Source organism: Equus asinus, chromosome 9 (genome assembly GCF_041296235.1).
Source record: "Equus asinus isolate D_3611 breed Donkey chromosome 9, EquAss-T2T_v2, whole genome shotgun sequence".
Taxonomy (NCBI): Eukaryota; Metazoa; Chordata; class Mammalia; order Perissodactyla; family Equidae; genus Equus; species Equus asinus.
Genome location: NC_091798.1, coordinates 68,073,640 through 68,098,998, shown reverse-complemented (window position 1 = coordinate 68,098,998; position 25,359 = coordinate 68,073,640). Strand labels below are relative to the sequence as shown.

The 25,359-nt window shown below is 33.9% G+C and overlaps 1 long non-coding RNA gene across 1 annotated transcript in view; it reads right to left on the bottom strand.

Moving 5' to 3' along the window:
- Window positions 1-6,266: 6,266 nt before the first annotated feature.
- LOC139046298 (uncharacterized) overlaps window positions 6,267-25,359 on the bottom strand; it is a 64,327-nt gene continuing 45,234 nt past the window's right edge. Inside the window, exons 2-3 of the long non-coding RNA XR_011506141.1 lie at window positions 13,794-13,938; window positions 6,267-8,723 (exon numbers count right to left, since the gene is read on the bottom strand). This is a non-coding gene — a long non-coding RNA (uncharacterized lncRNA). The remainder of the gene's footprint in view (window positions 8,724-13,793; window positions 13,939-25,359) is intronic.

Genomic DNA, 25,359 nt, shown 5'->3' with positions numbered 1-25,359 from the left:
CAGTGTTCGTTAATTTAAGGGTGAGTAAGGAAAAACTACCTGAGGAGTACCTAGCTGTCTCTTACAGGCTCTGGTGGAGAAAGAATTAAAGCCTGTTAATGTTAAGTGTAGATTTTTCAGACAATCAAGGCATGATTGGGTTTATCTAGTTAAGATTTGCTTGTTCCAGAATAAAATAAGGATTTTCTACAAAGCAGCTACTCATCAAAAGAGCAAAGCCTACATCACAGAAAGGTAATGGAGTCACAAAACTCTGTAAGTTGTTTTTGTGCACTGGTTGTTGTCTTTTGCTTTTACCCTTGACATCATTTTTTACAAAAGATGAGTGCTCATAAATTCATTGATCAATTAAACACACTTATTTCCTCCATTTCAACAGAAACTTAGCGCTCCCCCAGAGGGACTATTTCACAGCTGTGCTACCTGCTTTAATGAATAAATTATGAAGTCTACAAAGAAATTCATACAGTGTAACAGTAAAACAAAATATTTGAATTTTAAATCTTTATGGTTCCCAATGCCATATTTTTTGAAAGATAGGGCATTCACATATTAGCATCAGTGTAAAACATGATTCATTACAGAATTGTGGTTAAATCACTGATACAGCAAACCACACATATCTGACCTTCTCCAGGGAGACACTTGATTACACGTACACTAAGGAGGTGCACAGTGAATAAAATGTTCCCTTGTGATTAGAGTTAAGGAACTTTTCTTGATACTTGAGTAGAAAACAAGGACTATTTAGGTGAATAATTGAAAGCAGGACAGAGTCTCCAAATAATTCTGATATTTGAATCAACAGTGGTAATCAAATGTAAATTCTGAGATTAAAAATCGGTTGATATCAATTTGAAATATGTATATATATCGAAAAAAGATATATTTGTGATGTTGTTATAAGTGAGAATGTCAAAGAGAGGAGATGTAAGTGTACAAAGAGATCAGGCAAGATTTACTTGAAGAGTAGAGAATAATCAGGAAAAGGGCAGGGCTCATGAAATACATAAGTCAGCTGAGCTAGTGTTTCTTCAAACAGGATATTACACTATAGAATTGGGGAAGGTAAGAATATAATTTTTTTTAAACTACCCAATTGAGCATGAAAGAAGAAATACACAAGTCAATAAAGCAAACAACAGCATAAATTTCCTAAATATGTCATCAGCTAGAGACCAAGAATGCATTCCCTTTAAGAAATAATGAAGAAAATGCATCAATAAAATAGATGAATAGTGATAGGAAACATAAGCTGGAGGGAGAACACATAAAGAAGACCATCTTTCATGTGAGTGTGAGAAAAATTATTAAAATTCCAGGGTACAATTGAGATAAGTTAGTGCAACATATTTTTCTAAAAAAGCATTTTGCAGAAACTAGTTTATTAAAAGAAAAGCCACAATGTTAAATCAACAGTAGAGAATGTATAATCAATTAAGTGAGAATTGGTCCAGAAAGCCAATATAAGATAGAGACAAGATGAAACTAAGACAGCCATCCTGGACTTTTCCTCTGTAATGAGAGAGATTCATTGATTACTAAGAAAATAGGGACGTCTTGAGAAGAAACTAAAAAGTGAAAGACAATTGACAAGGACATAGAAAGTCAAAGATGTTCTTATTTGTCCATGAATGGCTCAGCTGAAGGCTTCCTGACATCTCTGGGAGCGGGGGGTGGAATTAATGCCTTGACCTCCTTAGTAATTCTCTTTTATATAAAGTAGGACAGATTGCTCGTAGGAGCAAATGTAGACTGATCTCCTCAGCTTTTCTAGGAGGATGTCCAAAAAGACTGCGGCATCAGCCCTGAGTACGCAGGGGCCAGGTGCAGAGTTTGATCATCTGTGGTAGTGAAGTCGTCTTAAATTCCATCTACTCACGCTCTTCTTAGTCCTGATCCCAGAGTGTCAGTTTTCTGCATAGATTCTTATTTACTGTAGTGACTCCACGTTGCAGTAACTAGAATGATGTTATTCCGTCAACTCTCTGAAAAATTCACAAGCTCATCGTATTAAGAGTTATCCAGTTAAGGAAAATATCTGATAATCTTAGTGAAAAAGAGCCATGGCGGGTCTAGACATGAGATAGAAAAGGATCTAGAGGACAAGATGCGTTTTTCTAAGAGACAAAATTCTATTTTCCTTTTTCCCAGTTCTTCCAAAATTGGAGGAAATTAAAAAAAAAAAGAGTTCCTATATTACCCCATTTCTCCCCATGACAAGTCAATTAGATCAATGGTATGATCTCCGTTTTATACATATGAAAACTGGGACTAAGACAGGCTAAAGCAATTTATCCGGTAGTTGCCAGTAAATGGTAGAACTGGGGTTGAAACCCAGGTGGTTCTGTTAGTACTTGATGGGACTAAGACATTGTTAAACTTATGGAGACATAGACAAGCCTGGTATTTAAAAGCAATGACTTTGAAGGCAGATTTGATGGTTTGTAACCCAGAACAGCCTCTTCCAGCTGTGTAACTTGGCAAATTTCTAAACCTCTGTCTGTATCTTATTTTCTCATCTGTATAATAGGCATAATATTTGTGCTACCTTAAGGAGTTTTTGTGAGGATTACAACAGTTATTGTGTATAAAAGTTGAGAAGAATATTTGCCACATAGCAAGTTCTGCATGTATTTGTTAAGTAACTTTTCATCTTCTCAGCTGTGGGAGGGATATTTGCATATGCTGAAAAACAATACTGAGAATGCTTGCTCTAAACACTTCACTGGACTGCACTGTCTGTACTAAATTCTCTTTGATTTTTTTTCTTTTTTTGTCTAGCTGCCATATGCTTCCAAATGCAAATACAGAGGAAGCCTTTTGGAATTTGACACAAGAGTTTCAGGCACAATTTAAAGCAGGTACCATTTTTTTCTGGAAACCTCAGACAGTATAAATAAGCAATAGTAAGTTAAGAAATGTTTTATAGCATGACAGCATTGCTCATCCTCTTTTGGCTATTCCTGTTTTTTGTAAGTTCTGTAATTGATGGATTGTGCATGGATAATGGAACACAATGCTAACAAAAGGGATATCCATCGTCCAGGTGTCTTTGATGCTGAAATACCCCCTGAGAGTGCTAAGAAAAGTTTGTGAATCATGTTTGAGCTTCAAATAGTGTCTCATTCATCAGATGTCCCGATGTCCCTTCCTGTTCCATATTTCCCAGGGACTTCATCATTCAGGATTACTCTACCATTCTACTTTTCTTCTTCATATAGAAAAGCATCCCATATGATATTACCCTCATTAGATTATCGTATGCAGTTGAGATAATAAAAGTAAAGCTTGATCAAATGCTTATGAATGTATAGTCGAATTATATAAATAATATTGTCAAGTTGCATTCCTGGTTTTAATTATGATCCTCCACAATGATGAAGAAACCTCTTAAGTTTCTGAATCTAGGTAACTGCCAGTAGTCTCCTACTTATATCCCATTAACCCCCTCCATCCACGATCTTTCAAACACTTTTAAGGAAAAAAAAATGAGGGACTTCAGGTAAGGTTTGCCATGATCATTATTCAACACATGATTGCTGTCATCAAGGCCCATGTCTATTTCGGAGGAGTGGTTACCTTACAATATTGAGTATGCAGAACATCCTAGTTCATTAGTTCTGGCCAAGAGAGAGACTTGGTTCATTAGTCAGAGGAATTAACTCATCCATCATACACAGTAACACAAGAACTGGACTTCAACTGCCATTCTTTCTTGTACGAATGATCATTTCCCCTCTAATGTTCTCTATCTTATATTGATAAGCAATTATTTTTTTATACCCTCTTGCAGTTGATTCAGGAAGAACTTTGTTCTTGTTACAACAAAATTGGCTTTTAAAGAAGAAATGACTGTTATGAAAATATGAAAAACTCAATGCCTTAGTTAATATTTTACATATAATTCTACTCTACTTTTTGTTACAGACCAAATATTTTGCACTGACACTTCACCCAACTTTCTAAAAGGAGAGATATTATTCCGTGTGAATGCAAACAATCTCCTTAAGCCTCACTTTATTCTACTGTAAAAGATGATTAAAAATAGTTTATATTTCATAGAATTAGTTGTGAAAAGTGCATATAAACCTTTAGTATAGTATCTGCATAAAGTAAATGTTCAAAACATTAAATATGACTAAAATATTAATAACTTTCTATTTAAAATAATACCTTATATACTTATATATGTATAAATATATATATATACTTATTGTAGAAAAATCAAAAATGCATAAAATGGCAATGAAAAATATAAACCTATAATTTCTTTAGAGATAAACACAGTTAACATTTTTTTATATTTCTCTCTTGGATGTATTTTGTGGGAAAATATATCTGTGTTTAGCTACTTATACTCTTACTGACACAAATACATGTCTTTGGGTGCATTTATCTAACTACAGTTTTAACTATATATGTATTTAGATACATAGTTATTTCATTAAATTAAGATCAGAGTATTAAGAAAAATAAGTTAAGGAGCCGGCCCGGTGGTGCAGCGGTTAAGTTCGCACGTTCTGCTTCTCGGCAGCCTGGGGTTCACCAGTTCCAATCCCAGGTGTGGACATGGCACCGCTTGGCAGGCCATGCTGTGGTAGGTGTCCCACATATAAAGTAGAGGAAGATGGGCACGGCTGTTAGCTCAGGGCCAGGCTTCCTCAGAAAAGAGAGGAGGACTGGCAGTAGTTAGCTCAGGGCTAATCTTCCTCAAAAAAAAAAAAGAAAAAAAGAAAAAGAAGTTAAATATATATTTGATCAAACATTTTATCATGAAAATTTACCTTGTACCTAAATATATTGAAAAGTGTAACAAATATCTGCATATTAGTCCTGTGATATGGATTATCAGAATTTATTAATTCAATATCTTATTACTACTCATGTAGTTTATTTCCATTATTAATTGTTAGAAATAATCCTGTACTGGAATCATTTGTACAGAAGTTACTTGTAATGTGACTTTTCTTCATTAAATTCTTTTCCTGAATGTATGTGGAAACTAAAAGGTTGTTTTAAATTCATTTTTCTGGAGAGAGGAGGTATTAGCGGTCATAACAATAGATTTTTTCAGAGTAAAACTGGCCTTTGAGAGGTCATTTATTGCAAAACTATGATTTTACAGTTAAGGTGATTGGTTATCACCTATCTAAGAGGTGTGCCCAGGGTTTCACTGATAGCAAGTGTGTGACGCAGGCAAAGGCTGGCCTGCTCACTCCCAGGACACCCCTGATCTTGACCCTGCACAACATTCTCCAAGAATATTTCAATGCTTTTTAAGCGAATCCATATGGCCTTTCCACTTTTCTGAATTTGATCTTAGCTGAAATCATCTTTTTTTCCAACTTTTAGTTCAGGTAGATACACTTTTCTACTTCTTCAGTTGCCCGTAAAATTGATATTTTCTATTTCAAATGGGCATGCCTTAGGGATCTGCTTTCCAATCCTCTTGGAGGACTTGGTCCAAGGTGATTTATTTTCTTTCTATGGGAATTTCCTCCCATAAAGATGGGTGTCACTCTCCGGAAGTAGAGACTGTCCAGTTGTCACCAATGGAAGCAGACAGACTTATTTCATCATTTTATAACTGCTATTTTCCCTTTGTTATGAGCTTCAGGGTAATGGTCAATGGCCATATCTGACTGTTTCTTCCCCCTAGGTCTAGTAGTTGGCTTAAACATCGAAGAAAAACAATTAATATTTGTTAAATAAAATGCAATTAATTTTTTAGGGCACTTTTGTTTATTACAAAATTCAAAGTAAAATAAAACACAAATCAAGTGTTTTTATTTTCTAACATTTAAAAAATCAGACTAAAATAAAGAAACTGAAGATGAAATTAAAAACAAAAACAATGTATACTGCTGTTGCTTGCCAATTTTCAATTTCTACCCCCAATTTATTCCCAAAATATCCTTTTGCAGGTACACAAGTCAGAAAGTTAAACAAGGGTGTGTATACTGTCTATGCATCTGAAGACAACCTTTGACTTTAATGCTTAAGAAGTTGGCAAATTTTGTTTATGCAAGCTTGTTCAATAAGAAGGTACCTCAAAAAATATCTTGAGCCAACTTTCTACAAAGCATATTTATTAAGTAATATCAATATTTTTCAAGGTTTGGTATTTTAATATATCCAATTCTAGGGTTTTTGTTTTTCATTTTCCCCCCTCCCCACCTTCTTCTTGTCATTGGCTCCTGTAACTTTTGAAGCATAGGGATTGTTTTCATGTAGTCTTAATAATTTCACTGAGGGAAGTATTGGAATAGAATTTGAATAGACATTTCATTTTAATCCATTCTGTGAAACACTACTTTTATTTCCAATGGCAATCAACATAGCTGTGCTTTTTCCTTTTGGATTATGAAATAATTTATTTTCTGGATTGCAGTTTTAGAGGCTATGGGAGTGAAGATATATCATGACATCATGAATAGCCTTCGGGGAGACAACAGTCATTACACCCTCCAATATATCACAAAAAGAACAGACTGTCTTCAGCTACAGCTACCGTACAGAGTTAAGCAAACTTCATATTAAATCTATTTATTTTTCAGTGATTTAGTTAGGATTTTTTTAAACAGAATAACTTTCTTTCCACCTTTATGTTTTCCCTAGGTTCTGAATACATCCAGAATGTTTAAAAACATAAACCAAAAGATGCTATTTATCTCATATTTAAAGATAACATTTACTCTGAGTTGAAAAAATAAATGTCTTTATTTAATATGGACAAAAATGACAGGTACATTTACAGAAAGCTGATGGAAATATTGGACAAGTTTATAAAACTGACGTAGGAAATATAACCATTAAGGCTTAAAATAAACTGTTCTAATTCAAAATGGACTGTGGCTTAAAGCATTATAGTTTTCCCTCTTTTAAAATTGATCGAAGGTCATCTGAGGCAATTTAATTTCCCTGAGAATTTAAAGTTCTGGATGTGGTATTTGTCAAGGAGCTCGAGAGTTTTCTAGAGTTTTTCTCTCTATCAAATCAAAAGGGCATTACTGCTATTCTTTGTTTGAGGAGAGCATACTTTCTTGGATTTTCATGTTTTCAAGGCTATCTTGTTGATTCTGTTGTCGTAAAGTACTCTGATACATCGGCACTGCAATCCATAAATTAATAAATAATAATGCTTGTCTAACCACAGGAACCAAGGCTCCTCTGCAGCATTTGTTTCCTAGAGAACGTTCAGCACCATCCTACTGTTATTTCAGATGCTGTTTTAATTAAGAGGCAAATACTAAGAGGCAGGCACTTTTCCAGGGTGATGGCAAGGCCCCCTATCTATGGGCATTTTATTCCGGAATTTTAAAATGATTACCATTTGAACCTGTATAGTAAGAAATAAAGAGCTGATGTGCTTATCAGAAAGAGCTGACTGCTCTCAGCATTGCAGCTGTGACAGTAATAAGACAGACTAAATACATTCCCCTTCACAGCCAGAACTTGATACACAAAGTTTTGCATTGCATTCTATCAACAAAAAAGAAGAGACCAGGCTCGTGTTTAGGTATAAAATGTTACCATCAATCCAAAGTCTTAATTGACATGGTTGGTTGCATTACTATTGAAATAATTGCACTGAACGTCCTTAACAGTAGGCAGACTCTGATAATTTTCTTTACAAAATTCTGGTAGGAGCAGAGATATCCTTGGGTGTTAGCCATTGCGAATTTAAGTTGTTGTGTAAATGTACCTGATTGATGTTGGCAAAAATACCTTAAAAATTACAGGGCATCATTTCTCATCAAAATAAATCCCAAATAAAACAATATGTTATAAAAATGTAAATGTAGAAATACAGTATTTTCCATCTTTAGGATAGGCCAATATCACATGTAATGCAAGAGATTTGACTAATCTGTTCATAATCAAATGTCAATCACAACACAAGAAAATATTTGCCTTGGATAGGTATGCCAAAGGAGAAAATAGTTATATTTCAATTAAAGTGATGCAATCAAACTAAATCTTTCTCAATTTTAAAGTAAAAAAGGCCTTATCTTAAAGATTTAGGCAAAGTAACCAAGTAGTAGAAGTACCTTCATCAGTCAAAACAGTGAAATACTCATGGCTTGCCACTGATTAAAGGAACAGTTAGTCTACAATTGTTTTATGCCTAAGGAATGGCTTAGTTGATGTCTACATACTTGTTCCAATTCGGTACTTATTTATAATCATTTTCTTCCACCTGCTCTTAGAATAGATTGCCATTCAGCTCATCGCTAAATTTTATGAATTCTTTAATCATAATATTATTTGGGTTAGAACTAGGAAATTTGATGGAGCATTATAGCCAACTGTTAGATAACGAGCATGTGAACCATGGATCTAAATCGACATTTATATATAATATCAGGAAATAAAGAATCTGAGACTGATTAATTTGCACATACAGCTTAAAAGTCACAAAATAAAATGAAATTGTGGTCATTTGGACATATAAAATACAAAATCTTAAAACTTCAAATGTCATTATAGTGGAAATTCATTTGAGGCAAACAGGCTTCAAACAAATGCTTTCAATAAAATGAAAATCTTGGAGGCTGGCCCCATGGCTTAGTGGTTAAATTTAGCGTGCTCCTCTTCAGCAGCCTGGGTTTGGTTCCTGGGCGTGGACCTACGCCACTTGTCAGTGGCTATGCGTTGGTGGTGCCCCACATACAAAATAGAGGACGACTGGCACAGATGTTAGCTAAGGGTGAATTTTCCTAAAGCGAAAACAAGAATATTAGCAACAGATGTTAGCTCAGGGCAAATCTTCCTCAGGAAAAAAAAAAAGAAAATCTTATTTAACTTTAATTTATGTTTATAGTTACCATTCAAGAAGGAAATATTTTACAAGATTCAAAAATGAGAAGTTAAATTTAGCTCCGAGGCACAATTGTAAATATTTTGTTAATTTCTTATGTACACCACCAGTGTTATTCTGGGGAATCTTTCCATGCCAGTCCTTTAGGAGCTATAAAGTATTGTACTTTGTACATGATAAATATTTTATAGAAATTATGCCCTGTTGATAAAATTGATGGAAATGATAAAAATGATGAGTTATTGTTACCAATACTCCAGCATTAATAATAATTCTGCAACAAATAGCCTTGAATATTATCTTGCACACTTGCAGATATATACAGACAATAAATTCTGAGAAGTGAGATTGTTGGGTTAAGCGGGTAAATAGATGCCTTTTTAATTTTGGTATATTTTTTCAAAATATGCTACAAAGACATTGTAGCATTTTACACTCACTCTCAAAATTGATGAGAAAGTCTGTATCCTTAAAATCTTGCCAACAAGTATATTATAAAATTTGTGTTTCTTCTAACCTGTTAGATGAAAAATGACAACTCAGTGTAGTTTAATTTGCAGTTTTCTGACTATAAGTGAATGTGAGCATACTTTATATGTTTTAGAATCATTTATCTTTCTCTGTGGAATGTCCATGTATATCCTCTCTTCTTTTTTTCTATAGGATTTTGAGTTTTTCTTCTTCATTTCTTGGAGTCCAGTATATTAAGACATTAGCCCTTGTGGCCATGATGAGCTGCCAATATTTTTCCCAATCTACCATTCATCTTTTTGTTTGCTTATAGTATTTTGCTTGTTAGATTTTTAATGTAGTAAACTTTATCAGTCTTTAATCTATGACTGCCAGATTTTGTTGCATTTTAAAAATGCTTATACTGTTCCAAATTTTTTTGTTTTTTACCCCCAAAATATGTACCCATATTTACTTTTGGTTCTTTTATTATTTCATATTTTTAATTTAAGATTTGATCCATTTGGAGTTTATGCTGATGTACAATGTGATGAAATATGAAACAAAATTTATCTTTTCCATATGACTAACCAGATGTCTAAATATCATTTATTTAAAAAGTCTAATTTTATCCCATAGACTTGAGACAGACCTTTATTGCATACTGAAACACTGGGTATAATTGGGTCTGTTTCTGGATTTTGTATTCTGTTCAGTTTGTTCTGTCTGTTCATGTGCCAGATTCAAATTTCAATTATTGAAGATTTATAATATGTTTAGGGAGGGCTATTCCATTCTCTTTACTCATTTTTTTCCATAGTTTTTCTGAATATTCTTAATTCTTCATTTTATAGTTTATATATTAGCTGTCTGTCTACTTCATATTGTTGTGATTAGACTATGAGTTAAATTCCACTTCAATCGCAGCGTTTATTCTTTCCAGTAAGTTATCTCACTTCTCTGTGCCTCAATTTGCATATAAATAAATAGTTAAGGCAATAATGCTATCTATCTCTTGGGATTAATTGCAGGATTACACTAATATAAAATCATAGAGGCATGTCTAAAACATTGAAAGAGTATATAAATTGTTATTATCATAGATATTATTAACTGTAGTAATATTAAAATTATGAATTAATATAGGTAAAATTGACATCTTAATTATGCTATGTCTTCTTATCCAAAACTATAGTTTATGTTTCCATTTGTAGAAAGCCACTTTTGATCAAGAGTTTTTTTAATGTTTTCTCCATCTGTACACATTAAATTTATTCCTAGCCATTTTTGTTTTTTGATGCTATCAAAATTACATTGATAAGATTATTTCAGGTTTTGCAATAAGTGATAATGCATACATTCTTACTGCAGTATAATATTCCTGTGAATTGGTAGACTATACTTTATTTACCTAATGTGGTCTTGATGGGCATTTGGGTTGTGTCCAGGGTTCTATTATTACTAACTACTCTGATATGGACTTTCCTTTACTTATATTGCACATATACAAGAGTTTCTGTACAGTGTTTATCTAGGAGTGAATTTGGTGGATTTGGTGGAAAGCACCTTTTCACATGTATGATATAATTCCACGTGGTTTTCCAAATGGTTGCATCAATGAATAGTCTCACCTCAGTAGTATTTACTAATTCACCTTGCTCCATATTGTTGAAGTTGGCTAAACTGATGTTGTTTAACTTTAAGTTTTTAAATTTTAATGAAATGGTATTGTACTGTGTTTTCACTTGCAGTTCTAGATTGCTAAAACGATTTTTAGACATCATTTAATATTTCACTGTCCATTCTTGTTACCTATTCTTTGGAATGACTATCAATTTCCTTGCCCACTTCGTTATTAGGAAGCTTGACTTTCTTACAGAATTTTAAGAATTCTCTATATAATCAAGATATCAATCCTTAGTTACATATATTATAAATGATTTTCTCAACTTTTTCTTGCTTTTTCACTTTTCCATTTGATCCATATGATCCATTTTTTATGGATATAACCTCAATTTCAACATGAAGTAATTTACAATATTTTACTATGTGGCCCTCCATGTTTATATCTTCAGAAATCTATACATATTCTAAGGTAAGAAACATATTCATTCATACACACAACAACAATAAAATCTGCATAAATTATTCCTTTCATGCTTGGTGTGATTGAGACTTTTACTCAAGTTAAGCACATTCTATTTGACAATATAAGTAAAGATTTGGGAAGAAATACGCACCTACAACAGTCCTGGAATTTTATTTTATTAAATCTCTCTCCTTAACCACTCAGCACACAGTCAGCAAGACTATGGCTACTGTTTATGTGAGGAGATCAGCAATCTCTCTCAGGATGCATGTTCCCACCTTCATGAGATCCCACCTCCACTATCGACCAATGTTTCATTGGAATTTCTGGGAGTGATGTTGGAAAATATTCATTTTGCCTCCAGAAGTTCTGAAATTGATTTAAATTGTACATTAATTAAATTACTTCTAAAGTCTCTCTGTACTCAAGATTGACTATTCAGTCCCTATAATATTATTCTTTGCAAATATGTCCAGCCTCATAGCTCTGGTTCTGCATTTATACGTATGTACGTGTGTATATGTATCTAGCTATCTATAAATGTATTATATATAACATAATATGTTGTATTAAAATATGTTTTATATTTTATAAATAATATATTTAATTACATTTAATGTATGATATATGCATTATTAGAAGATATATGTATTAAAAGATATATATATATTTAAAATTCATGTAAGTGATATCTTACAGTGGATATTCTTTTGCGTTTGGTTGCATTCTCAATGTGTGCTCTTTTGTCTGTATTGAAACATAGAGCAATAACAAATCATTGATTTTCATTGCCATAGAGAATTTCATTATGTGAACATACTACAATATTATATTATGGCTATAATTCATTGATTTGATGGATAGGGAAGTTGAGCATCTTTTCATAGATAAGTGGGCATTGGAAACTGTCTTGTGTGAAGTTCAAGGCTTCTATCTCTTTTTCCGTGGGTTGTCTGCCATTTTCTTATTTATTTGTAGGAATTCTTTGTAGATTCTAGTACAGTTCCATTGTTGGTGCGTTACCATTATGTTCTTGGAAATTTTAGGTTGCCCTCTTGATGTTTCAAATTTTTAAAAAAATAGATAAGGTTTCTTAACTTTAATGTAGTCCAATTAATTTTCTTATAGTTGAAAATTCTGTATCCTTTCAAGAACTCTTCATCTCTCAAAAGCTCATGAAAACAGAAATATATTTTTTAACATTTTCCTCTAAAAGATTTATAGATTTATTTTTCCTACTTAGATTTTTCAATCCATATCAAATTGATATTTTCTCTCTAAGGTAAGAGTGGGATCCATCAGCATTCATTCACCTCTTTCCTCAAATTGATGTCCATTTGACTCAGCACCATTTAATAAAGAGATCATGCTTCCTTTCTGCATTGCAGCGACACCTTTGCCATAAACTGAAAGATCATATATGCATAATGTGTGCATGAGTATATTCCAATGTTCCATTTGTCTTGATTTCTTAAACCAAATTTGGCAAATGTTAAAGTGGAAATAAAGGTTATCTACCTTTCTTCTTTGCAGTTCTGTCTTCTAGAATTCTTGAATTTTTGCTTCCCTGTTCCTCGTTGATTCAGGAGTTTCTAGATGCTTCATACACACAAACACACACACACACAGCAAGCACACGCATACTTTGTTTACTTAAATAATATATCATTAATTACATGTAATATAATATATGTAATTTTAATGTTCCATTCTGCTATGTAAATTGTATAATAAAGGCAAAGGGTACAAAGACTTGGCAAGCAAACTTCCCAGAATTCAAGATATTTCTGTGCAGCTATCCCAGGTCCAGAGTTCCCTAGGGGCTTGGCTGAGGCATTTGTTGTCACTTACAACCTTTTCCTCTGCTCAGATATGATTGTTTCACTCTTCCATAGGTATTATCTCAGAGTCTGATTCCTAGGGAACATGACCTGTGAAATATGTAAGATACACGCGCACACACACATTTGCATTTGTACTTTATCTGATTTTTCCTAAGCAGCTCTATTGTACCTAGAACTTGGTATCTCTATTTCTTGCTTTTTATAGAGTCCAAAAAGATAATAAGATGTCCATGATAATCAGAAATCAAACCACTGGCCCCACATTCACTTTTTTTAGAAAACAAGTCAATCCTTAGCCTCTGGAGATCAAACAAGATCTCCAAAAAGATCTTGTTTGAAGGGCTCAGTGTTTGGGGATGGAGTGGTGATGGCCCTGGGCACCAGGTCCTGTATGAATTACCTTTGTTTCCTACCCAACATACTCAATGAAATGTAAGATGTGAGCTTTGCCTAACACAGTCACTGAGAATTCAAAGCTGAAACTGCACTAGTGCTATTAGCACAGCCCAAACCCAGCTGCCTTCAGTTTTAGACTCGTCAATATTGTTCTGTTCAACAACACCTAAAAAGACATAAGACAGGATACCATCTCGGCCAAGCTTGTGATTCCAGGTGTAGCTGTAGGTATGTTGTTCCACATTCATGTTCCAGGAAAGTCTCTTCTGCTTGGCTAAGTTGGCCTCCGTGGACCACGTATTTTCTGAAGTCAGAGTAAGTGGTGTATGTTCATTCTGCAACGAGAACCATGAATCTTTGAGGTCTCCATGGTCCAAACGTCTGCTGGGAATCATGCCCTCTATGTAGTTACTGAGATAAATTGTCTCTTTATCTTTTCTGCAATGTTAGATTTTGCTTAAGTGAGATCTTCAGTTCTTTTAAGTTCAGCACTTAAGGTCTGAACACATGCAATTATCTGAAACAGCTGCTAGCCTATGGCCAAATATGCCATAAAATGTACTGATTTGCCAATTTGAAAATGCTGTTTAGCTGGCATTTAATGCCTAATGCTACATGTCCAGATTCTAACAGTAAAAACCAAAGAGTACAATCATACAAGTCAGGCTCATGACTACAAAATACTGCCTGAAGTCTACAGTTTAAAGGGTCAAGCCATGTATTGTCCATTGCAAGAGAATCTTTATATTTTGCACCTCCAAATAGATACCCTTTATAATATTGTTCTGATTTTAATTTACCCCCTAAATTTTCAGGAGTAGAGTCTGCCCCTATAAAAGTATGAAAGAAGGAGCAGAACGTATGCTACCTACTTGCTGGCTTATTCAGAAGAGGAAGAGGAAACAGACAAAAGCTATCTTGATATACCCATTTCCTCCCCTTGAAACGTCACAATTAGATATGTCACTCTAGATGCCTTGTACTGTATCTGTCTGGATTCAATTTGGTTTCAAAGCTATTCTAATCTCATAAAAATAGATTTATATTCCCTGGAAAATTTTGTGGAAGAATCAAATTGTCCCTGTTGAACGTTTGGATGAAATTGTGTGTAAAATTACTCGGAATTAGTAACTTTGTATGTTTGTATAAAATGTGCAAAAAGGATAATACCTGAAAAATGAAAGTAATTCCTCCATTGGGCACTGTTCTATATGTTAATGTGTTCATCTTCTCTTGCCTCAGTGACCCTTTTTCTCTTAATGCGTTGTTTACTGAGAGGCAGATAATTTCCCTCTCATTTCTCCTTTCCATGTACTATTATCGAAGAGAACAAATTTATCTTTAGATTGAGACTGAAAAAAATTTTAGACAAAAACCGAAGAATTTACTGTCAATAAACTCTAACTAAAGAAATTTCCAATGTATGAACCAATGAAAATGGTAAACATAAGGATTAATCTTAAAAAATAAAAAGGTTTTCATTATGAACAACCTCATATATATTCTAAAATGGAAAAATATTATAACAAACTCTCATATATCTATCATTCAGTTTCAGCAAGTATCAAAGCATAGCTAATCTTGTTTGATCTATTGTCTTACCTAATAGAAATCCACTATTACATTAATTTGAAGTGAATCCTAGCATCTATGTAATTTAACCCAAAAACACTTTAAAATGCAAGAATTCTTTAAAATAAAACATCATTATACTATTTAAAAATAGAGCACAAATTATCAGTAAATACTCAGTATGTGTCCAGGTTTCTCTGATTAAGTCATACTTTTTAGCAATTGATTTGTTTGAGTAGAGTCAAAGAAGGTTCGTGCATTGGAACTGGTTGATATATCTATTACACTTCTTTTAAATTATGGGTTTAAACTATAAGTTCTCTCTCTCCCTTTGTGTTACAATTTCCCTGTTGAATAAATGGGTTCACATGTTTCTCAGAATGTCTGAGAGTTGGATTTGGCTAATTACATCCCCATGCTGTCATTTAAGGCATCTCCAACTTGTACTGAATAAGATTCATTTCTGGGAAGGTTAACTCCTCCCTCCCCTCTGGGTTACATCATCTGGCAGTCACTCATGAATCAGAGATCCCCACTCTAAATTGTGATATTTTGTTCAATTCAGAAGCAGAGTGGTTTATTGTTTATTGTTTGTCTACTCCACTAGAATGTAAGTTCTATGAGAAGGGAAATTTTTATTTTGCCTTTCTCTGAATATACCCCTACCGATTAGGACAGAGCTTGCCATATTGTGGACTAAAAAGCCCAAAAACTGATCATGAGAATGTACGAATGAATGAATAAACTTTGTTATATGGGAAAATTTCAACCTAAAGCCATTTACATAGACCTCTTTAGTGATGGGAGTATCAGAATTCTGCTTTTATTATTTCCTGTGTAAATTAATAAATGCAGCAAAAACATCAAAGGCTATTTCTAATTAAATATTATTATTTTGAGACAAAGGATGTGGTTAATATTACCATTGAAGGTTTTCTAGTACTTGGGTTTTTTAAAAGAAATAAGAAGCTGTACAGTTATTTTTAAAACTTCAAAATTAGAAAGAGTAATATGATCTATGCCAGACATTTTGCATGAAATACCGTTGCAAATTCATGCCTGATTTAGTGAGTGAAGAATGCCATTTTCTCCAGCATCACTGTGATTCGTGGACCATGGAAAAATAACAAAAATAGCCTTGGAGAGCAACAGAAAAGAATTTTATCTTTATCATAAGTTTGATAGGGATATTTAAGTCTCAGACATGTGGTAATGTTTAGAGGGAAAAAAATCATTTAAGGTTTTATGATTTCCATAAGCAGAAATGCTTGGAATATTTTTAGGGAAAATGAATTTCTGCCAATCTGTCAGAGTTTTAAACTCTGGTAACAGAGATTGGTTTCCTTTACATTACATGAAATACATTTCCTGAAAATTATTAGTATTTTGATAATTCCTTTTGACGCCATTGAAAAAGGGAGCAAGGCAAGAATGACAACTAGTACTTGTCAAGAAAACTGAAGCAGAGAACCCAAGACAAGATATTTGTGAAATAATGCCACACTGTTTTTAAGAACAGAAATTAAAAGCTTCTTGAACCATAGCTGTATAATTATTCACTGTATCAATTTTGATAATTTTGAAACTAATCACTGAATAAGTGATGAATGTACCATCAATTGTAAACAACCTAAAAAACCCATCAACCACGCTGCAGTCAATTAAACTGTTGTGCAGAAAAGCAGCAAGAAAGACTTTCCACTGCTTCATTCTCAGACTATTCATGAGTGTAATAGACCGTGCTATTTCAATGCAAAATGCAGTCGGCTCTTTATTATCCTCACTAATGGTGCAGATAATCCAAAGTGTTAGATAATCCCCAAACCATTTATTGTGGCATAGAAATAGACCTTTTAAGGTTAAAAAAATCCTTTTTAAAATTGGGGTTGATTTATCCACTGAGAGTTAGACACATCTGAGACCTTTGTGCCCTTGCAGCCAGCAGACAGACATGAAGGCTCTCCTAGGCCTCTAGTAATGCTCCAAATTTTAGTCCATATTTTTATTCGGTGAGGAATTATTTTGCCACACTTTCAAAGCTCTATTTATTTATTTACGCAATTTTTACTTAAACCAGTTTCCACATAAGAGGCAGGTATGTGTTTTCATAACCTTTATTGCACTAAATAATACTCAAACTTTTGAATTGTGGTTTGAGAAAAAATGTTACATTTATTCTTGCACTACCATTCTTCCAGACTATTCTTCTCAATGTTATATAACATTTTCTCTTTGTCTAATTGGCACCTAATAAATGTGCATTACTTTATTTAAAAATTGAACAGCAGAATATGTATTCAATGTAAGAATCCCTCTGTAACAGAACCATGAAGATTAAGGGAGATACTACAAATTCTTTCATAAGGATAGTTAACAGAGAAAACTAGAGCCCAATTTGCTGATGGTCAAGAAGGGACTAAAAGTAGTAGCTAAAAGGTTTTTTTTCTCTTGTTAAATATGCTGTATTATTCTTAAAGAGGAATGCTAGAACATTCTGCATAATGTTAAATAATCCCATAGAATTTTACTTGAGTTTGAATTTGATTCTAGGGTCCTCCTTCTCCTGTGTGTTCTCTCATCCCAAGAATAGTACATTCTAGCTGAAAATTTGCTTGACATTTTTTAACATTAGTTTGTTTTCTGAACAGAAAGTCATGGACTATAGGAGAAGGCGGTTTCAGAAGTGTTCTTGATAGCTGAGGTATATAAGCTGGGGGTTTCAAACTAATCGTGGGAAATCACAGTGATAACTTTAGTCATTGACTGGAGAGTTTTTATTTTTCATTTTGCTTCCTTGTGACAACAGAGAAATATGCATTGAAAATTACATTTTCCATTAAATTATATCTAAAATGTTATACCCAGTTGAGTGCTTATTCTACAGTAAGAGAGAACAATTAGAAATTTGTGTTTATAAGTACTCGATTTAATATTTATTGCAAGCCAAAGCTTAAAAAAGGAAGTTCCATCTGGGACACTATTAAAATGAGGCTTAGTATAATCAAAATGATCACATGCTCAAGAAAAGTTACATTCATGTTTAAGAAATTCACTAATATTAGCTAATAATGAGGTTTAAATCATGAAAGATGTGCACAAGAAATAAAGTTTACTATATACTAAGAATTTTATTAATGCTTAATTTTATAAAACCATAAACATAATTTTTAAATTGTAAAGAAACCATATTTTAAACTACTTACTGAACAACTTTTTAGAAATTGGCTACTATCCTCATCACACTAGCAAATATCTTTTTCTGTCCTCCTTTGACAAAAGTTCTCCTGCCTCCAAAATATGGTAGGAAAATGGGAATATATCCCTTCAAAACATTCCCTACTGCCACCTTATGGTCAAGCATGTGGCATCATTCATTTTTAGACATTAGATTAAACAATATGAAGTCATCAATATTTGACCATTTTTGACCCAAAGAAGCTTGAAAGTCTAGTGTAGGTGAAAATGTGGTAAAAATCCTTTTAGCAGTGTACAATTAGAAAGTAAGATTATTTCTTCCTAAGGGTAAAAGTCACCAATAATAATGGATAGCATTTATTGAGAGTTTACCATATAGCAGGAATTTTTTATGTTAATTTATCCTTCTTCATTCTCATCATTATCCTACTGGGAAAACATTATTACTGTCTCTATTTTACTGATCAAAAAATTGACTTCAGAAAGTTTAAGTAACCTGACCTAGACTACAGAGCTCTCAGTGGGACATAGGATAAGGTCTTTTATTTCATGCCCTTTTTTCTATTATGGTATAGAGACATTTTCTGTATTGCTCCCATAAATTAAAAGCCATGTTTCATAGTGATGTTACCTATATTTTATTTCTTATATGAAATGGAGAAAAAACATTCCCCCAGGACATGGAAGTTTCCAGCATTTTTCCCCTCCCATGGAAGAGCCAGAACTTAACATTTCCATGAAGAACCATTCTCATTGTTATGTAAGCACTGCTTCCCTTCTGTTTGAGGTGCCAAAAGAAACTAGTTGAAATGAGCAGGCACCTAAGACTAGGCTATTGTAAGACAGAAGAAAGGACTGAAAAAAGGTAACTTGATTTTTTTGTAGAGAGAGTTAGGGTATCTCTAGAAAAGATGGAAGGCTGAGACTCTCAGAAATAAAGACAGGGGGTTTATTTAAAGGAGAGGGCCACAGAAGAGTAGGAGAAGAGAAATTGGGGGTGGGGGGTGTTCATAAGGGACATCCTTCACATGCTTAGAAAACATTCCGGCCAAGCTCTAAAGGCCTAGCTATTAGGGAAGTGCCTTTGTATAGTAGAATAGAGCTCTGGGACACAAAACCAGTTAGATTTTCATAGTAGAGTAGTGCTTCAAATTTTCTCTGGATCCTTTGTCATTCCCATTCAGGGAAAGTGGCTGAGGTAGTATTCTAAATACCGATAGGGTCAATCTTAGTTGATTATCTTTTAACACACGTCTAATCGCTACTGTATTTCAGACTACCTGGAGGCAAAGAAGATCTACTGTTGATAATATTTAGTTGGAGGATGTGTAAAGATAATCCCTCCTGAGAAGACAGCTAGAGGAAAAGGAAACTGAGTAGAAGGAGGATTTACATAAAGCTAATTGCTCCCAGTGATTCTAGTCACTTCTACTTTCTCTTATATTGCTAATTCTCTTAACAGCCAAACTCTCAGGTAGGGTTGTGTCAATTCAAATTTGCATTTTCTTCCTGCTCACCTCCCACTTACTGAACCACCTTTTCGAATTTGGCTACTATACCTACTACATCTCCTAAAAATGTTCTTGCAAGGTAACCGTAATTTTGTTGTTACTACATCCAATGGACTCTTCAATTGTTATCTTTCTCAAATTCTCAACAGCATTGACAACTCTTAGAATATTCTCACACCCATGTTTGATAATAACTAAGTTTTCCTGCTTCACTTGACATTTTTCTCGCAGTTCCTTCTTTCTATCCTTCATGGTTTTTCTCTCACTCCTTTCTTTTCTCTTCTGATGTAGACTTTCCTTGGTAAATTTCTTCTAAGCCCATGATTTCAGTACATTTTGACTATACATTTCCCTCTAAATGTATTAATCATCTTCACTTGGATGCCCCATGACTACCTTAAACTTAATCTATCTAAAAGAAAGCTCATTATCTTGTCTAACAAATCTTCTCCTCCCAATGTATTTCCCAAGCACACTGATGGTTATCCCATCCACCTAAACAAAAAAAAATACACAAAATTCTGGCAGTCATCTTTGACTTCCATCTCTCCTTCTTTCCCTTCGATAAACAAGTTCTATACATTTCTTTTGCTAAATAGTTCTCTGGTTTTCAACAACTCTACTAGTTCAGGTAATTGTCATCCTTCATTTGAATTATTCAACAGTCTCCCTCCAACTCAGTCTCCCCAATTCAGTTTCTACACTGTTCACAGAGTGATGCCTCCAAAAACATACATTTGATTGGATTGCTCTTTATTTAAAAAGTCTTTCACAGGCACCCCATTAGTTATCTGCTGACATCCAGATATGGCATGATCTGCCTTCTATTTACCTTTCTGTCTCATCTCTCACTGATCCGTTCTTGCACATTTAACACCTACAGTTATTGAAACATGCCACTATTTCACCCTGGTGAAAGGCACATGCTGTTTCCTTTCTCTAAAATGCCCCTTTCTCTGAACCCATTCACCTAGTACTTATAATATAGGTCTCTACTTAGGTATCATTTATTCTAGAATAGTCCAAAACCCTAGTCTAGTTCAGACCAAGTCTAGCCTTGGTTGGAGGATCCTCCCACATTATCCCATATTATCTATGCTTCCTTTACACCCATCACACCATATTTTAGCTGTCTCATCTTGTTTTACTTCTGTTTGATCCTAAGGAGGTGTCCATAGAGCAGGGAATTTTTCTTAATCATTTTCTTACCTGATCTTAGAAAAGTGCCAAAACATGGTGAGTGCTCAATAAACATGTGCTGAATGAGTAGTGGACTGATATTAATATTTTCTAAAGATTTAGGAAAGCAGCATCAGGTAATTTACTTTCTGAGAAAAAGGAAGTATTTAGCTTTCATTAAAAATGATCAAATGCTTTAGTTTTCCTTTAAAGTGAGTACAATAAAATTCCATGCTGCTAAAAGGGGAGGATTACGTCTAGCTCTCTCTGTGGTCTCCATAACATCAAACCCATCAGTGACTATAGACTTAGTCAAATAAACAATTGTGAAATAAATAAGTGAATGAATGAATCACATAAACTAGATAAGTAAAATCAAGGACATGTGTCACTTTCCCCTGTATGTCTAAAAAGTACCCCACTAAGGCTAATATATTATGAAGTTGGCAATTTGCTTCACTGAATGATTTCCAGGGAACTGAATGAAGGAAGCACCAATCATTACAAGATAAATTTAAGGGTGGAACTTCAAAGTGCAAAGCTGTGAAAAAGACTGTAAGATTTATGGTTAAGACAATAGTTTATATTGGTGTCTTTGAACTCCAATTAAGTCTATAAAAACGTATAGAGAAAAGAATAGCTAGTCTATACAAAATGTTTTTTTTTGCTGGATGTGTAAGCAGAAATACAGATGAATTTTTAAAAAAGACAGCAGTAAACTCTGAGTTGGATCAGAAGCAGTTAAAAGTACTTAAAGACATGTATACATTCATCATACATGGGGCCGCCAAATCTGCATGTAACTGGTAGTAAAGTTGTAATTCAAACCAGCAAAAGTCAAGAAATTCAAATTCAAAGATAAAACATAATTTACACTATTGAGTTTTCACTTCCTTTGCCTGGCTCCATCTGAAATTCCATTCGAGAATCTTAAGTCAAATCTCTGTTGGAAGCAAGTAAGCCTGAGGAAACCTAAGATTCGCCAGCACAGCTCAGGCAAAGGGCGTTCCACAAGACTGCAAATGTGTGCACCAAGACTTTGCAGTAACATAGAGTGCAGCATTGTGTACTCGGGGAAAAATGTAGTTAAAATTGTATTATGCAACTACAGTATATCTCCTCCAAGTGGAAGCTATATTCGTCATGGCTTGCTCACTGTAGATGTTATGTCCTTTAGCAATATATTTAGCAATACATTTGTGATCATTACAAATAAGTAAAAAAGATGTGGACAGCCATCACAATGTAATCATTGGAAAAATTGTTAAACTCTTCTTTGGGATGGAAAACACGGCGAATTTATTTAATAAAACAGTCATTATTCCAGTAAGACAAAGGTTTAATGAAATTATAGATGTCTTTTTCCTCCTCACTTAATCATTTTAGGAATCTGAGTAAAACCTAAATGCTTTCTGAAGTTATTGATTCCTCTTGTAAAAATCTATGTGAACTGTATCATAGAGTCATTAGCAGGTAATGTTATGCCTCACAAACTACGTACTGACAGAATTTACTGGTGAGGTAGGAGAATCAGGACTCATTGCCCATTCTCTCAACTAATTGCTGCTACTGTGTGCATTGTAGTGCATGCAGTTTCTGCAAAACAGATTTTAATGAGGCCATTAGTCTTTTTCTTATATTATCCCCCTAATTCCCTTCTATATTCTTTAAAACCCTAATCAGCAAAATCATTTACAATACCACTTTATAAAGTGAAACATCTGCAATGTGGTATCAATGGACTTAGCCTTATACCTTGAATATGTGTATATTGTACCACTCAAAGGGAGTCAACTCTATATATTTGTTCAGTAAATAATAATAATGGTCTTAATAAGGTACTATGCATATTTGATGAGTTTTTAATGTAAAGCATATTTCCTAATATAGCAGATATACAAAAAGCCGTCTTTCAATTCTAGTAGTTATCTCCTCTAGAATCCGTTAAGAGCAGGAGCTTCCAAATGAATGCTAATGAATTATACATCAATGAATTCTTTCAGGAGAATCTCACACATCCAAAAGAGTTAATATTGAATGTAAAATAGACATGCAAATTAACTGTGGTAAGGCATTAATAGTATATAAATGCTGGCCAAAATGGTTAAGCATCCCCAATGAAATGGAATAACTGCAATTCAACAGATTTAAATTCTAGGCCCAAGGGTAACAAAAATATAGATCAAAATAGAATGGTCCTAACTAAAATTTTCAGAGGAATCATTATTTCTGTGGAATGACAGTACACAAGTAGTACTTCTAGGGCCTAATGCTGTTATCAAGAAAATAACAAAAGTCTACAGCCAATTAAACTCACATAAGTACTTTATATTTTAAATAACACACAATGCTTACAATCTTAGGTATTAAGCTTTCATTTCAATAACATTGAAACTTCCATTTGGTTTAAAAAATTCCAGAGGAAAATTTCTATGAATATTTAAGCGTTTATAGATATTTTGACTCTAAATTCCTCCTCTACACACTGAAATTCTGAATGGTTCAAGCTGAATATCCAATGGACCCAAATAGTGTATGTGATGGTGTGCATATGTGAATCTGACGAAGTAATATAATTGTATTCTGCAACAATTGCTCCCATAATTAATAAACAATGGTTGAATACTAAATCTATGTTGAGAGTCCAGATCTTTTTCTGAACTTTAGTATTGGATTCTGTCCATCTAGATACTTCACATGTCTTTAACTTAACATATAAATAGCCTTCTTTTTCTCTATTCTACCCTTTTCCTTGTCCCATACACAATTTTTCACACAGATGTGAGAATGGATAGTAAATTATACATCTAATTAGGCAAAAGTTTTGCCACAGCTTGTGTAATAAAACTTACATTCCCTTAGTCTACAAGACTACATTGGATTTGTCCCTGAACGCTGTCGAGTCTCATTTCCCATAACTCAGCCACAAGTTCTTTCATGCCTCAGTTTATTTGCAGGTGGTCTTCCTCCTTGCCTTGAATACCAGCCCCTTTCCTAACATTCCCTCATAAATAATTATGCATTTTCAAAGTACATGAAGGTCACCTTTTACATAGTATCTTGCCTGACACTCTGCTTTCAGGTAGAGTATGATTTTTCACATAATTTTGAATTACGTATTTACATATCTCTCATCTTTGAGAAGATAAGTAAAACTGACAAACTTCTAGCCAGAGTTACAAAGAACAAAAGAGAAATAATGGATACCACAGAAATACAACGGATTATAAGAGAAGACTACGAAAATCTATATGCCAACAAAATGGGCAATCTAGAGGAAATGGATAAATTCTTAGACTCTTACAACCTCCCAAAGCTGAATCAAGAAGAAATAGAGAATCCGAGTAGACCAATCACAAGGAAAGAGATTCAAACAGTCATCAAAAGCATCCCAAAGAATAAAAGCTCTGGACCAGACAGCTTCCCTGGAGAATTGTGCCAAACTTTCAGAGAAGATTTAATACCTATCCTTCTCAAGCTATTCCAAAAAATTAGGGAAGATGGAACACTTCCTAAAACATTCTACTAGGCCAACATCACTGTGATACCAAAGCCTGACAAGGACAACACAAAAAAGGAAAACTACAGGCCAATGTTGCTGATGAACATAGATGCAAAAATCCTCAACAAAATATTGTCAACCCAAATACAGCAATACGTTGAAAGGATCATACATCGTGGTCAAGTGGGATTTATACCAGGGACACAGAGATGGTTCAACATCAGCAAATCAATGAATGTGATACACCATATTAACAAAATGAAGAATAAAAACCACATGATCATCTCAATAGATGTAGAGAAAGCATTTGACAAGATCCAACAGCCATTTATGATAAAAACTCTTAACAAAATGGGGATAGAAGGAAATTGCCTCAATAATTAAGGCTATATATGACAAACCTACAGCCAACATCATACTCAATGGGGAAAAACTGAACACCATCCTTCTGAGAACAGGAACAAGACAAGGATGACCACTCTTATTCAACACAGTACTGGGGGTTTTGGCCAGAGAAATTAGACAAGAGAAAGGAATAAAAGGAATCCAAATAGGCAGTGAAGAAGTGAAACTTTTGCTGTTTGCAAATGACATGATCTTATATATAGAAAATCCTAAAGAATCCATCAGAAAACTATTAGAAATAATTAACAACTATGGTACAGTTTCCAGGTACAAAATCAATGTACAAAAATCAGTTGCATTTAAAGATTTTATTTTTTCCTTTTTCTCCCCAAAGCCCCCCGGTACATAGTTGTGTATTCTTCGTTGTGGGTTCTTCTAGTTGTGGCATGTGG